Here is a 17,631-nt window from a genome sequence, read left to right as displayed (position 1 = left end):
ACTGAAATGTAGAAAAATAAATTCTACCAACTAGAAAGTAAATGCTCAGCTAGTGAGCTTATTTGTATACAACTCCTACTTATGTACAAGGCTCAATTCACCTAAGTGAGTTCAACCCTCCAATGGAGCTAGGGCAACATTAGAGTACTGGACCTTATGTCTCCATGTTGCTGAAATTTAAAAATTAAAATAAGCACATGCCATGAAAAATATGCCAGAAACAACCGATGATGCTGAATTAAGAATGTGGTCATGTAATCAGCTACAGGGTCATAGAACCGATAAGGGAAATTTGTAGCCACATTATTTTCATAAACAGTCTGCTGACCAATATCTTCTTGGTCAGGGCGGTCACAAATATTGTTCGGCTCCTCAGCTTTATATTTTCTGAGAAAAACTTGTTGCTAGAAGCCTTCTCCCCACTTGCTGGTAAACCACTCCCTTTGAACATCCGTAACCATCTCGTCCTCCTCTAAATAATATGAATCATAAATCGGAGGGGGTTCTTGATCTTGTTCTCCAGGTGAAGGATGTGCATTTTAAACTAGAGTTATTAACCTCATGGTGGGCCTCCTCTTCTTGCGTAGCTTCCCGTGCCTGGGAGCGTTGTGGCTTTGCATCACTTTAATCTCCATCAGAGTCATATACAACATAAGAAGGAGAAACATCAAATTCATCCAAATAAGATCTTTGAGGGTTTATTTGCAGCTCGATGATGTTTCCTTCTTTGATTTCTTGGTCATTTGGTGATGCTTCATGACGCGAGTAGATGTTTTCTTGGAGCGGAGCTCCACAAACATCTTCAGCAATGCCATCAACCTAAAAAATATCTTCATCATTAAAATGTGCTCAACAATCTTCAAATAGAACATTTGGTGGATATAATCTTTTGCAATAATGATGGAATTCTATATGAAAACATTTTAATGAAGATATGCTACCACGGGATATTGTTTTGTACCAAATTCTAAAATTGTTTTCTAAAGAGTACATGAACAATTTCATTCACACATCTTCAAAAATAATACCCTAATGTTCCATGCATTCATGAAAATACTTAAGGTGCTGGTCTGACCTTCTATCTGTGTTTCCAATGAACCTAGGCAAATAGGTATTCCATTCATGAAACGAAGGGACATGATTGGGATAACCAACAATAGAAGAAAAATTTAGTGGGGCAAATTGGTTGGCTAGGAATGCAGGAATGGCCATTTTGAAAACCCCCTAGGTGAGTGATCTCCATTTTAAGGTAGGGAAATCTTTCGTCTGCTTTAACATCAGAGCGAGTATGAGGCTGCTTGGTAGCCAGGGTTATCAAATAGAGATATGGACAATGGATCTTCTAGGATGTTTACCATAACATTGAAACACTGGAGTTGTCAAGATGATAGATCTTCAACCCACACTTCCCTTTCTCACCTAATAGAGGGAATGTAAAGTTTTGTTGTACCCATGGAAAAATATTCTAATATGTTCCCCAAAAACGACGCCAGAAAGATGTTGTCACTTTTTCTAGCACCCATAGAACAAGTGCTTCGGGAGATATAGAAAGCTTCTTAGAGACAACCTCTGGGTTGATTCTCGACTAGTGCCTAGGACATCTTAAAGAGAGGAGTGCATGGAAGATTTTCAATGCGGGCTTTTTGTTTCACTTCAATTGTCACGTAGTTAAAAGGATAATAAAGGGGCTCGGTTCAATAGGCCTTCATTAAGGTAAAATCAAGCCAACACATGGATCCGAATGTTCAGGGGGTAAATTAGGCCAACCTCAAAGAGAAATGTCTGGATCTGGTGGGTGACATACAAGAACAAGCATCTTAATATTGACATTGCAGTAAAGTGAAGAGGAGGAAAGGGAGGAGGGGATTTGGCGTCTAGGGCTGATTCCAATACATAATCCTAAGAAACGATTGTTATGGCAGAAATATGTAAGAGGGAGGAGATGAAAAAGAGGAAAGAATGGAGCGCAAATTAAGGTTTCATGCCATATACGTATTGGGTACCTTTATCACCAAACAACATCGGTAAATATGTACTCATACATGTACTGCAGGTTAATCGAATAACCTAAGTAACTCTGTTTTATACACATGTATTGCAAGTTATAGACTAATAGAAGTAAATTCATCTTATACACAGGTACTGTTCACTATTTAGTGGCCTAGATAAATCCATGAATCAGAGAGAAACTGACAGCTTCACCCCAATATTTTAGAGAAAGAAAAACATATATGAAATGAGATTTATAGAGGGGAAAACATACTGCGCGTTTCCATGATTGGAATCACCAAAGAGTTTCATTAATCTTCAAAATGAGTCCCATTCACCAGTCCATTTACATTCAACAATCTACAACTCAAGTCCCTCATGAACAAGCAATTAGAACCAAAATGGAACCAAAGAATTTGGACCACTACGGGTGCATAATTACGGAACCCTGCTTAAGTGTTTCTCCCCCTTATTTATACAGGAAAAGGGTGGATTTGAATCAACATTTACAAAATATCTCAGCCTAGGGCCAACTGTCACATTGATTAGCTGTCTAAGCCTGTGATAGCTCTGCTGCCCAAACTGATTTGCTCGGTTTTGATTTCGTTCTTGGAATCATAGAAATTACAGAAAAATAGAAAAAAGGAATCTGAATGATGATGGAGGAAAATATCATCCTGCGGTTCCTGTGAAGCCCCTTGATTAGGCCACATCTCTGCCACAATGTGTCCCTCTTGCTGCTCGACCTATTTTTGTCGCTTTTTCCTTAATTGCCTGAATTGCTCGTTCTCTAGTGCTGGGAGTGGATCGAATGTGAGTTTCCTGTTACAGAGTTGAAGTGGGGAATGTCATGGTAGTGCTTCGCTGTGTATCTGAGTGGAGCCCCATGCTGAGCCATTAAGTCCTCCTAAGTCCCAGGCCTCCATTTAATGTCTGAAGACATGCAGCGAAGCAGTCAAATTCATTTTTGCGGCTTGTGTAGTCCTTGGTTTCTTGTTGTAGTGGCTTCTACAAGATTAGCCCATATCAATTTGCAACTGCTTCATATCTCTATTCAAAGTCTCTGTTGTCGACCCATACACCTTATAGACTAACATAAGTAAATTCATATTATACACAGGTACCGTTCGCTATTTAGTGGCCTAGATAAATCCATGAATCATAGAGAAACTGACAACTTCACCCCACTATTTTAGAGAAAGAAAAACATATATGAAATGAGATTTACAGAGGGGAAAACATACTGCGCGTTTCCATGATTGGAATCAACAATGAGTTTCATTAATCTTCAAAATGAGTCCCATTCACTAGTCCATTTACATTCAATAATATACAACCTCAAGTCCCTCATGAACAAGCAATTAGAACCAAAATGGAACCAAAGAATTTGGACCACTGTGGGTGCATAATTACAGAACCTCGCTTAAGTGTTTCTCCCCCTTATTTATACAAGAAAAGAGGGGATTCGAATCAACATTTACAAAATATCTCCGCCTAGGGCCAACTGTCAGATTGCCTAGTTTCCTAGGCCTGTGATAGCTCCGCTGCCCAAACTGATTTCCTCGGTTTTGATTTCGTTCTTGGAATTATAGAAATTACATAAAAATAGAAAAAAGGAAACTAAATGATGATGGAGGAAAATATCATCCTGCGGTTCCTGTGAAGGCTCCTAATCAGGTCACGTCTCTGCCATAATGTGTCCCTCCTGTTGCTTGACCGATTTCTGTCTCTTTTGCCTTTACTGCCTAAATTTCTCGTTCTCTAGAGCTGGTAGTGTATCGACTGTGAGTTGCCTGTTACAGAGTTGAAGTGGAGAATGTCCTGGCAGTTCTTCGCTGTGTATTTGAGTGGAGCCCCATGCTGAGACATTAAGTCCTCCTGAGTACCATGCCTCCGTTTAATGTCTGAAGACATGCAACGAAGCAGTCAAATTCATTTCTGTGGCCTGTGTAGTCCTTGGTTTCTTGTTGCAAGGGCTTCTACAGGATTAGCCCATATTAGTTTGCAACTGCTCCATATCTCTATTCAAAGTCTCTGTTGTCGACCCATACACCTTATAGACTAACATAACTAGATTCATCTTATACATAGGTACTGTTCGCTATTTAGTGGTCTAGACAAATCCATGAATTAGAGAGAAACTGATAGCTTCACCCCACTATTTTAGAGAAAGAAAAACATATATGAAATGAGATTTACAGAGGGGAAAACATACTACACGTTTCCATGATTGGAATCACCAAAGAGTTTCATTAATCTTCAAAATGAGTCCCATTCACCAGTCCATTTACATTCAACAATCTACAACTCAAGTCCCTCATGAACAAGCAATTAGAACCAAAATGGAACCAAAGAATATGGACCACTGTGGGTGCATAATTCTGGAACCCTGCTTAAGTGTTTCTCCCCCTTAGATGATGGAGGAAAATATCGTCTTGCGGTTCCTGTGAAGGCCGTTGATCAGGCCATGACTATGCCACAATGTGTCCCTCCTGCTGCTCGACTGATTTTTGTCGCTTTTGCCTTAACTGCCTGAATTGCTCGTTATCTAGAGCTGGGAGTGGATCGACTGTGAGTTTCCTGTTACAGAGTAGAAGTGGAGAATGTCCTGGCAGTCCTTTGTTGTGTATCTGAGTGGAGCCCCATGCTGAGCCATTAAGTCCTCCTGAGTCCCATGCCTCCATTTACTGTCCGAAGACGTGCAACAAAGCAGTCGAATTCATTTCTGCGGCCGTGTAGTCCTTGGTTTCTTGTTGCAGGGGCTTCTACAAGATTAGCCCATATCAATTTGCAACTGCTCCATATCTCTATTCAAAGTCTCTGTTGTCAACCCATACACCTTTAAAACTTTGTATCACGCTATCAGGGCATTGCTATATCGAGACTTTCATGTTAAGAGGCATTACAGAACAACGAGTCCTGATCTCCTTTGGCCCCCTTTGGTTTAGCCCCTTTCTACCTTTCTTCTCATATGACTGGGGGGCTATGACTTGGAGCTTAGCCCTAAGGTGCTAGAGCCTTTAGATTCCTGCCCCGGGGCCTTTTTCCCTTTATAAGTGCTTTGTGTCTGGTTTCGTTAAGTCTTCATGACCGTGTGCCCTTTATCAGAGCTCCTTTCTCAACAGATCACAATTGAGGTTTCTAGTCGAGAATTTTACATTGGAGCCACGATGTGCTTGCAATATCCTATTGCGATAATCCTTTAGCGCTCGGGCCTTAGTTCCTTGGCTCTTTATGTGATCGCGGGCCAACCCTCCCTTATCGAAGCCCCCCAATCAGAGGTTCGTAATTGGCGATTCATTTTTGATGCACAACACAATGACCGATCGCTGATCACCTTATGTGCTTAGCCACTAGTTCTTTCAGCGCTTTATGTGACTGTGGGCCAACCCCTGTATCGGAGCCCCTTTATCGCATTTTCCCATGTGCGCACTGCGTTACAAAGTGCCGATAAGCCTCGACCTCTGATTTGCGATTGCTGATGTGACGTCATCATAGCCACATGGCACCTCTTGAGTGACAACACTTGTCACCCAGATATGCCCTCTTTGGACCATTGAAAATACCAGATCTACATGCCACGTGTCCTCCGTATTACCATGTCATGTTGACATCAGTGGCACCGTGTCTTTTCCAGATCCAATAATATTCTTCCACGTGGCCTCCTCAAGGAGAGAGAAAAAGGCCCACCTACCCTTGGTTTTGCATTGATTTCCTTTGTTAAATGTTTTTGGCCCTTTCCCGGTGATTTGTACTATTGATTTAAATCTCGACACTTTTAAGCGCAATTGAAACTTTGGAAGGGTGTCATTTGTTTTATCACCGATTGCGATGTGCCGATCTTGCACTGTTGCGATCACCGACATGCCATGTTGTTGGAACCTCAGATATGCCCTGTTACCTGATTCTCCGATTTGCGATATGTGATATTTTTGTGCTATTACGATCGCCCATCGCCAATTCACCCCACCGATATGCCTAATCACTGCCTTGGACCTCTGACATTTTGTGATCGTCGATATGCAGGATCGCTGGAACCTCCGATAGCCGATATACTATGTACCATGGACCCCCGATTGCTGATATGCTGATCTGCGCTTAATGATAATGATGAGAAATCACTGATGTGCGATAGAAAATATCAGAGCTCTGCTACATGAATCGCTGATTTCCTTGTTGCTGCTTGATTTGCTGATTTGTGATTTGTGATATGTTCTCGAATCTCCAATCTGCGATTATTTCCTTCTTGCAAAGGTGAAAAAACCCTCATCTTTAACATACCATATCTTCCGATTCCGGGGTCCATTTTAGGAGTTCCATATACCGTTAGAAATCTTGTTCTGAGCACTATGTAATGGAGGGGGGTCGATTTAGCTTTTAGTGATTATGTGGTTTGGAAGGTGGCTGAAAAATTTTCTGCTCTTTTGCGCTTTGGGCAATTGAAAACCTTGAAAATGACCTGCAAAGTTTTCTTCTCTTTTCTGCTCTTTTTCTCTTTTCAAGGCTTTTCCTCTCTGTATTCATGCAAATTAGCGCTGTTAGAAATGTTTCAAGCTTCCTAATAGATTTATTTGTATTCATATGTGAATGCAAGTGCTTGTAATTATATCACAGATTCACTTGTCTCAATACTGTTGATGCATATACCTGTGTGGACTATTGAAATCATATCTTTAAATCTGCAACACATGAATCATAGCATTCAACCCCTCCTTCATCCATTATTTCTGCTTGTAACTCAAATAAGTATAGAAATCATTAATGCCTCAAGTTCTATGTGTTAAGTGTAGAACTCTTGAAGCCTTATGTGCTATGTGATGAGTTGCTCCTTCTCTTTGTCCTCTTTCATTTGCTCTTCAAAAGCTTATTAAGATGTAAGCCCTTGAATTGCTTGGCCTTCGCTATTTTCATGCATATTTTTGAGATCTGAACTTGTGAGGAAGTACCAGAAATTCATGTTTTATTTCTTTGGATAAATGAACTAACTCATTATTTGGAGTGTCTCAAATGATTCTTAGTAAAGGAAGACCTCACTTATGTTCTCTCTCTCTCTCTCTCTCTCTCTCTCTATCTATCTATCTATCTATATATATATATATATATATATATATATATATATATATATATATATATATATACATATAGAACATAAGTGAGGTCTCCCTTTACTGAGAATCATTTGAGACACTCCTAATTTATATGTGCCTAGGCACTGGTCTTGTAAGCAATCCAAGGCTATCTCTGGGAGCTACAATAAACGAAATAAAATTTTTCGTTGCGATACAATTTCAAGCAAGAATTTGATTTTTTGTTGTTTAAAATACATTTTTGAATGCAAAAGTGGATTCAAAGCCTTGGAACACCTATGTGGCACTCAAATTCTACATATTAAACAACTTAAACTAAAGTTTTTATAAATATCCAAGGCTTAAAGTGAATTTAGGTTGTATTAATCTTATTTAATATAAATAAAATAAAAATTTAAAATAAAGGAAGTTGTAGGCTTAATCTGAATTTACGCTAGTACTAATCTTATTTTATATAGATAAAATAAAAATAAAAAATAAAGAAAATCATGTTCCGGAGAGTTATTTACATTTCATTGAGACTCACTTGCACAATGTAATGTTGGAATCCAACTTTCCTATCTCCTCCCACCATTGTCTCAATTTAAGATAAATAATGAGTTGATTTGTATACAATGTGAGCCACATGATTTTGGACATTGATTTTGATGGAATGACTAGTTTCACCAATATGGTTTTCCATAGGATAGGAAATTACATGGACAAAATTTTGTTGCACTAAATCCATAGAATTATTAATAGATTTAATAAAGTTTTTATTATTGTTAGAGAAGTAAAAGTGGCCCCAATATTTTTCTTCTTAGGAACCTTGGTAATCCTATAAGTTGTTTCTTGAATAAAGGATAAAGATCCTAGGGATGTCATGAGTTCTCCTTGAATAAAGGATAAAGATCCTAGGGATGTCATGAGTTCTATAGTTCTAGAAACATTTTGAAAGACTATAAAAACATGAATCTCATAATAATCAATATCTCAAAAGCAAGAAGATGGAGTCTTTCCTCTTCCCAATGTTCATTATTTTTTACCTTAAAAGCCATGTGTTGAGAAGATGATTTTACTAGAGAAGGTATTCTTCTTGAATACCCTATGCACTAAACATCTGTATAATTTTTAATGGTCAAGAGATCCATAAAATGGAGGCTCTCATTTTCTTTAACCTTCATGGTGAAATTGATGTGTTATGACTAGCTATTGAGGTGTTGAATAAGCATATCTAACTTCTCTCACATACATAGATAATTGGAAAATGTATTATAATCTATAAATTTCACTCATATCTTAGCTTAGCTCAACTTGGCAAAAAATTATTTAAGACTAGAATATGCTTGAAAATTTATTTAAAGTTCTTCACAACTTTGCAGGCAGGTCGATTGCGTTGCATACTATCATTGTGAATTTTTCTAAATGTTAAATCCTAGCAATTGAGAAAAGCTTAATGACCTTATTTGTTTATTTCCGTCCAAATTTGACTTGTTAATGGCTTAATATAACTCCATTGAGATTTTATTAAGGATGCATTTAACTAGCTTTCTATAACTCTTACTATTGTCAAAATGGTTTATTATTTTTATTAAATAGTTATTTGGACTAATTATGTGTTTATTTTGAAATAGGATTTCTGATAATAATATACATAAATCATAGACTAACATTTATGTCCAAAATATTTATGCACTTTTAATTAAATTGATTAATTAAAAAAAGTGTCATATGAAGTGATATGAAGTGAGTTATGGCGTTCTTGGGCATGTGGTATTGGCTCATGGTATTATAACAAAGCCTATTTGTAGATTGAGAATATCCATGCTAAAGTGAAGGTAAATTTCCATGATTTTTTTTTTTTTAAATGCACATATGTTTACTTCTATATCACTTCAATTTGTTATGTATTATAATAATAATTATATCAATAGACTTGTCGATTTTGGAGTAAAGTTTCCAGAATTTCAATTTTCTTATCAATAATTATCAGGTGGATGGTAGGGATTTATCTTCCATATAATATTTTAGAATATTCCTATTTGTATACACAAGTCAGAGGTTGAGATTCCAAAGTAATTATACCTTTTTTTTCTTTTTCGTAACATGAGGTATATCATGTAGTAAGTGTTTTGATATTGATTATGAACTCATACCAACTCCAACTTTATCATCTTTAAGAACCCAATGTTGTCATTCTTATATTTCTATTTAATTATTTTTTGGAATAATATTTATTAAATTTAATATATATATTATTTGTTAAGATTTGTATATCATATTCATGATACAAAAATTAATATTATATTTATTCTTTAAAATTCATGCTGATAAATTATTACCACCCTGAATTACCAAAAAAATCAATCTCATGCCTCCGAAAATCCATAACTTCAAATTTATGAAACATAATATAATATTCATTATCATAATGGGTCCATATTATTAGTCCATGCCTGGCCAAGGACTATAGAATTTGTCTGGTGGTCAAGGTGCATTGGCTGTGCGTTATTTGGATGTGTTTTTGCAATTTTAACCAAAGTTTCGGGAAACTGCTTAATATTCTATTTTTTTGCATAAATTTAAAAATAATGTCTGAATTTTTAGTAAATCTTATTTCTAATTTTGGATTGGCTAAGGAAGCTCTAATGAGACATAATTCCCCTGGTGGAGGGGGTTTATTTTTGGTACTTGTCAATGCCTCAAAGAAAATTCATTTTAAAATTAAAATAAAGGTAATTTTGTGAGTGGCTATTGTGTTGGTGAGTGCTCTAACATTGACATTGTTATGTTAACACTCTGTTCAATGATGTGAGAATTGATGCAATTTCAAGTTGTTTGCATTGCGAAGCCTTTACTTTGTGGAGGATGGAGTCTGTGCAAGATAATGAGGTCCATTGCATTAATCCAGGGTTGTTTTGACACTGAGTATGTGTGGGAGAATGATGGTACTTTTGTTATTGGTTTGCTAAATCATGCCAGAAATGATACGGTTATAGGTGCTTTGCATAAGTGCATAGGTAGAGGGGGTTGGGTGTTGAATTTTTTTTGAATTAATATTATTATGTTGGAGAAAGGGGTATATGCGGGGGAATGGGGTACTTTGCATAAGTGGGGGTGTTGTGACACTGACACTATGGATGAAATCGGGGCTTTTACTGTGCGGAGGATGAAGTGATTTCATACCTTAGATGTCAATTTCTAGGCTTAGATTCCTTATTATTATTATTATTAGTGTTACTATTTATCCCTGCCTCACGAAAGACTATAACATTCATTGACTGTGCATTATTTGGCCGTATTTTGCAACTTTAACCAAAGTTTTAGGAAAACAATTAATATTTTTATTTTTGCATAAATTTAGAAATCATTTTTGAATTTTCAGTAAATCTTATTTCTTATTTTCGATTGGTTGAGGAAGCTCTTAAGGGACATTATTCCCCTGGTAGAGAGCGTTTTATTTTTTTTATTGACTATGTATTATTTGGCTATGTTTTGCAATTTTAACCAAAGTTTCAGGAAAATGATTAATATTTTTATTTTTGCATAAATTCAAAAATAATTTTTGAAATTTCAGTAAGTTTTATTTCTAATTTTCTATTGGTTGAGGAAGCTCTTAAGGGACATAATTCCCCTGGTAGAGAGCGTTTTATTTTTTTTATTTGTTAGTTCCTAACAATTCATTTTAAAATTAAAATAAAAGTAATTTTGTGAGTGTTTATTGCGTTTGTGAGTGCTCTGACACTGAAACTATTATGTTAGCACTTTGTTCAATGATGTGAGAATTGATGCAATTATAGGTTGTTTGCATAAGCTCCTGGGCAGGTTGAAAAAATATTCAATTAATATTATTATGTTTCCTTGTCTGAAACTTTTACTATGTGGAGGACAAAGAATGTGTGGCAGAACGAGATCCTTTGCATTAGTCTATGGTTGTTCTGACACTGAGTATGTGCGGGAGAACGTAGGTCCTTTTGTTACTGCTATGCTAAATCATGCCAAAATTGATGTGTTTGCAGGTGCTTTGCATAGGTGCATAGGCCCGGGGGGTGGGGGGGTGTGATGAACAAATTTAGATTATGTTGGAGAATAGGGTATGTGCGGGGGAACGAGGTCCTTTGCATAAGTGGGGGTAATGTGACACTGACACTGTTGATGAAAGCGAGGATTTTAATATGCAAAGGATGAAGTGATTACAAATCTTAGATTTCAATTTCCAAGCTTAGATGTATGATCATTTATTTTTTAGTGTTACTCTTTACATTGATCACTTTTATGGTTTTGTTGTAACAATTATCGTAGCCGTTGGAATATAAATTGTTGCATAGAAAGATCCATTGCGTGGAAGGAGCTCTTCGATTAATATTATTATGTTTCTATGTGCATATCTTTTACTATGCGGAGGGAGAAGTAAGTGTGGGAGAACAAGGTCCTTTGAATTAGTCCAGGGTTGCTCTGACACTGAGTATGTCTGTGAGAATGAGGGTCCTTTTGTTACTACTTTGCTAAATCATGCTATAAATGATGTAGTTGCAGTTACTTTGCATATGTGCATAGGGAGGGATGGGGGTGGTGCCGAATAAATTTTAAACTAATATTATTATGTTGGAGAACATGGTATGTGTGGGGGAATGAGGTCCTTTGCATAAGAAGGGGTGTTATGACATTGAAACTGTGGATGAAAGCGGGGATTCCACACATATGCATTTATGTTATTTTGAAAGTATATGTTAGTATTAGCTATGAAAAAGAGCAGTTGCATAGTGCTGTGAATTTGTGTGGAATGAAGGATGTGTAGAAGGGTCTTTCAATTGTTATTATAAATTGTAGCAAGAAAGGCTCAATTTGATTTTTTCCTTTGTCAAATTGAGTAATTCGATTTTACACATCAATAGGATGACTTGGATTGTAGTTAACTTTTGTGACATGGCTTTGTCTACCAGCTGGCTCAATAAATTCGAGTTAGAGGCTAGAAGTAAAGTTGTGCATGTAGTGATTGCTAAAATTTAGCAATCTAATTCAGTTATGTTTAGTTGATCTTAGTTAAATGAGCTCAAGACTTTAGTTGAGTCAGTTGAAGGTCACTTGAGTAGTATAACTGTTGTTAACTCAGTGATCTCTTAGTTAAACTAGTCAATTAACTAAAAATATCCCAGACATGCATGGAATTCAAATTGCCTAGATGGAGTGGAGGAAAAGGCACATTGTAATTATCAATTGTATACTAGTTGAGTGTATAGGCTAGATAGTTAAGTAGGTGAAAAATTCCTTTGGATTTGCGCTAGGAAATAAGGAATTTCCCTATTATTTAGAAGCCTAATTTCTCCTGAATTGCACAAGGAAATAGGAGCAAGTTGGGGCCTTGAATTAGCTAAGTGTTAGCCAAAGCAAGACATTCAATAGGAGAACAAGTTTACAGTGTAGGGTGTGCTTCAGATTCAAAGCAAGAAATTTTAATAATTTCTCATTATCATCTGATTAATGAAATGCAGAGGAGGGGTTTTTCCCAGTTGGGCTCCCCTATAAATAATTATGTCCTTATTGTGTTTTAATGGTTTCTTGTCATTGCATGTGTTTCTAAAGTATGATTTCCATTCCACAAAATAGTAGAGGAAAATTGTAATATCTTGATTTCAGTTCTATTTCATTAGTAGTAGAAAAATTATATTAATTTCTACATGGTATCAAAGAAAAAATCACACTAGAAACCTGTCAATTGAGCTTCTCCTTCAGGAATTTCGTGTAGCTTCAGTGATGCAAATTTTCTTCAGATTCAGGAGAATGTCTTTCAACGGATTGAGATTGGAGTATGCCCTAGAGGGTAGCTCGAATTTCAGAGCCTGGAAGGACCAAATGGAAGTAATTCTTGATGATAATGGTGTGTTAGAATATGCTAAAACTGACATTGTGAAACCCCAATAGTATGATGGACAATGGTTAGCCCAATGGAAGAAGGATGTTGCAAAGTCCAGGAGAATTCTTCTAGAAGGTGTGAGAGACCATGTGGTTTGAAATATCCATGACAAAGAAACACCATATGTTATGTGGAAGACACTGTCTGAGCTATTCGAAAATAACATTGACCATAGAAAATTGGCCTTGAAAGACAAACCCCAAAACATTAGGATGCAGAAAAATGATACCATCCTACAATATCTCTCTAGATTCACTCAAGTTTGATATGAGCTTGGAGGAGTTGGGGTGAATGTTGAAAAATATGATTTGGTGAGCCTATCTCTTCTAGGCCTTCCAAAATCCTAAGACACCTATCGAGACTATGTGAATGGAAGGGAAAAATTACCAAATTGGGAAAGGGTGTGGTTCGATTTGGTTCAAGCAGAGATCAGGAGAAATACCAGAGACAGAACATCATCCAGAGTAGAGAATGAAGATAATTTTTCCTTGGTTGGAAAGGGAAAGAAGGGAAAGGGCAAGAAGGCCCAAAGCAAGAGAGAGTCCAGCCAAAACAATGGCAAGAAGGAGGACCTAAGTAAGATAAAATGTTTTCACTACCATGAATTCAAGCATTATGCAACAAAGTATCCACATAAGAAGTCTAACAAGAAGACTTTAGGAGGAGCAAGAGGTGAAGCACTTGCCTCATAATTTGAATTAAAATTCACCCTGATTGCATGCATGGTGAGCACTATAATGGGGAGTATGTGGTCTCTAGATTCAGGTGCCTTTTTCCATATGACACGATCCAAAGAATTCTTCAGTAGCCTAGAGGAGAAGAATCTCCAGATGCACATAGAACTTGGGGATGATGGGCGATACAATGCCAAAGGAACTGGAACTGTAACCTTTCAGAGGGATTTGAGCTCCCAACTTCATATGAAAGATGTCATGTATGTACTTGGGCTGAAGAAGAACTTTATCTTTGTAGTTGTATTAGAGGATCATGACTATGATGTTGTTTTCAGTAAAGGGAAAGCCTTTATGAGACATGTATCTACCGAGAAGGTGAAACAGATTGGGTTTTGAGTGAAGAACCTATACAAACTTGAGATGGAAGCTTATGTTTCATTGAGAAACAATGTAGAGAAGGTGCAGAGTCAAGACATTGGAGAAATCTGGCACAGGCGCATGGGACACTTACACCATGGGGCCTTGAAAATCAGGCAACAAATTACCATTGGTATCCCGAAAGGCACACTTGACCAACATGATGCCTGCAAGGGATTCACACTAGGGAAATGTGTCAAATCCACCTTCCAAGGCCGAGAAGCAGAGCGAGAGAAATCTTGGAGCGAGTCCACTCTAATGTATGTGGACCCTTTTCTACAATGTCTACAACAAAACACAAGTATTATGTTATTTTTGTTGGCTTTCCAATAAAATGCTGGATCTTCTTCATGCGGAAGAAGGATGAAGTTTTCTCAAATTTTGTTGAATTCAAAGCATTGGTTGAAAAGGGGACTGGTTAGAAATTGAAAACCCTGAGAAGTGACAATGGAGGAGAATTTGTCTTTAACACCTTTAAGGATTTTTGTGCTAAAGAGGGGATTATAAGAGAACTGATAACACCCCATAACCCACAACAAAATGGGGTGGCTGAAAGGAAGAACATAAGTATAGTGGGAAAAACAAGAGCCATGTGCATGACCAGGGGCTACCATTGCATCTTTGGGCAGAAACATGCAACACCACAATTTATTTGCAGAACCGAAGTCCTCATGGAATACTTGGCATGATCACACTCGAAGAATCTTTCTTTGGGAGGAAGCCAGATGTATCTCATTTCATAATTATTGGAGCTACTATGTATTGTCATGTCTCCAAGGATAGCAAGAAGAAACTTAAGCCTAAAACTGAGATGGAGGTCTTTGTAGGATACACAGAGACTGTAGAAATTTTTGAATAATTTAACACATATTCAATGGAGATTATCCTGATCATGTACTATTGCGGAATACATACACAATACATAAGCTCCTCTACGTTGATCATCAATTTAGCAGCATCAATAACAATAAAACATCAAGAGCATTCACACATTAACACAGTATGTAACCCGGGGAAAGCTTACAGCTGAAAACCCCACACTATCTGTATATTAATGATTGAGAACATGTAACATTACAAAGTACAATGCTTATCACAAGCAATCCAGTACCAGCTCCACCTGTTACACACAATACAACTCAGATCTGATCTCCAAATCTATTCCACTGCTTGCCTGCCTCCACTGCTCAATACCTGCTCAAGAATGAATGAGAATGGTTTAACCAAACTCGTATTTACCTCCAAAGAATCACCCACACTGGGAAAGACGTGAGTAGAGGCTATAATACTGGGCATTTACTGGGAAATACTCATTGGAATACTCAATCCCTTGATTGTGCAAATCCTTATGCACAACTATAGTCACAACTGATAGCAATCTGATCCTCTAACACCTGTCCCTGCTGAACTGAACATGCACTAACATGCAACTGAGTTAACTGATGTATTCTATAGTTGCATTATGAGTTAATAATTATTTAACAACTCATCATTAGTCTATTTTCAGTTAGACTACTTACAACTAGTTTAACCAAGTCAAACTGAACACAACTCCATCAACTCCATAATCAACTCCACCAAACTCAACTGATTGAGTTCTAACTGAAGTCATGCACGCAACAACTGAAATGACCCACAAAGAAAGCATACTTCCTTCTGACAGCTGCATGTGCCACATCTATAGCTCAAACTGAAGTGCTCCAAGAGAATAAGATCAAGTTTATAGTCCAAATATTATTATGAGACAATAATATTTGACTTTTCTATTTTTGACAGCCAGTCTAAAAATAGACTTTGATCACTCTTACTGTGATCACTCCTGCTGTGATCACTCATGCTGTGATCATCCATGCTGTGGTCACTCCTGCTGTGATCATCCCTGCTGTGATCCAAAAATAGAACTTGCGCCATAATTTTCCTGTGGGCCCACTTAGTGAAGGCGACTCTTTTCACTAAGCTCCATCATCTTGTTGTAATCTCAACACTCCCTCTCGACAAGATATGGATTATCAGCAACCCCTATCCTGCCTCGATGATATTCGAATTTTCTCCTGGTGAGAGCCTTCGTCAGAATATCAGTATCCTGATCCTCCGTTGGAATGTATGAAAACAACATGATCCTCTGCTGCACACAATCTCTGATATGATGGTACCTGATGTCAATATGCTTAGATCTATCATGAAATACAGGATTAGCCGCAACTCTAGTTATCACAGTAAATCACAGTAGGATCCAAAAGAGAACCGAACAAACCAACCAGGATCTTCCTCATCCATATAACCTCGCATGCAGCCAAACTTGCTGCCATATACTCGGCCTCTGCTGAACTGAGTGCCACGGATCTCTGCTTCCTGCTGTACCAAGAAAATGCTGTCGATCCAATACTGAAGAGCCCTCTTGATGTGCTCTTTCTGTCCTTTGGGCTCCCTGCCCAATCTGCATTTGTGAAGCCACATAGCTTCACCTCATCCTCCTGTCTGTACCACAATCCATATCCCGATGTTCCTCTCAAATAACACAATACATGCTTGCTCGCCTTCCAGAAGAGCTTGGTAGGCTTAACCATAGCTTGTGAAAGCTGGTTAACTGCATAGCATATATCAAGTCGTGTATTGACCAAATACATCAGTGACCCCACCAACTGTTGATAAACAGTGGCATCCACTTCTTCTCCCGAAGTGGCATCCTCCTTCCTCCAACCTCCAGGAAGAGGAGTATCAACAGGCTTGCAGCCATGCATGTTGAACTTCTCCAGTATCTCTTGAGCATACTTTCCCTGAGAAACAAACAGTCCACCACTGCGCTGCCATATTTCCAATCCTAGGAAATAGTGAAGGAGGCCCAAGTCCTTCATCTCAAACTCCTTAGCAAGATCATCCTTACATGAATGTATCAACAGTTCATCACCCGTTAGAATCAAATCATCAACATACAGTACAATGATAAGAAACCTACCCTCCACCACAATCTGGTATAGGTTAGGATCCGCCTCGCTCTTGGAGAATCCAAATCCTGTGAAATAACTGTCTATCCATGTGTACCAAGCACGTGGTGCTTGCTTCAACCCATACAACGCTCTCTTGAGCCTGCACACATGCGACTCGCTGCTGAAGATCTCAAAGCCTTCGGGCTGTTCAATGTACACCTCCTCCTCAATGACTCCATTGAGGAACGCAATATTCACATCCATCTGATGAATGTGCCATCCTATCTGCGCTGAGAGAGAAAGAATAGCCTGTATGGAAGAATACCTTGCGACAGGTGCAAAGGTCTCCTCATAATCGATCCCCTCTATCTGTGAAAAGCCTCGGGCAACAAATCTTTCCTTGTAATTCTCCACACTCTCGTCGGCTGCATGCTTAACTTTGTAGATCCATCTCGAACCCACCACTGATTTCCCTTCCGGTCTAGGAACAATCTCCCATGCACTGTTTTTGACAATAGAATCATACTCTTCCACCATGGCGTCTACCCATGCGGGATCCTCCACGGCTTCCTCGAAAGAGGATGGCTCAGTCACAACACACTTGCTCATAAGAGCCATGTATCCAGTGTACCGATCAGGTGACT

This window comes from Pinus tabuliformis, chromosome Q, assembly GCF_031772625.1.
Source record: "Pinus tabuliformis cultivar Carrire ecotype Pingquan chromosome Q, CPIR1, whole genome shotgun sequence".
In the NCBI taxonomy this organism is placed as follows: domain Eukaryota; kingdom Viridiplantae; phylum Streptophyta; class Pinopsida; order Pinales; family Pinaceae; genus Pinus; species Pinus tabuliformis.
The sequence above is the reverse complement of the archived record's forward strand: the minus strand, read 5'-3'. Positions refer to the sequence as shown.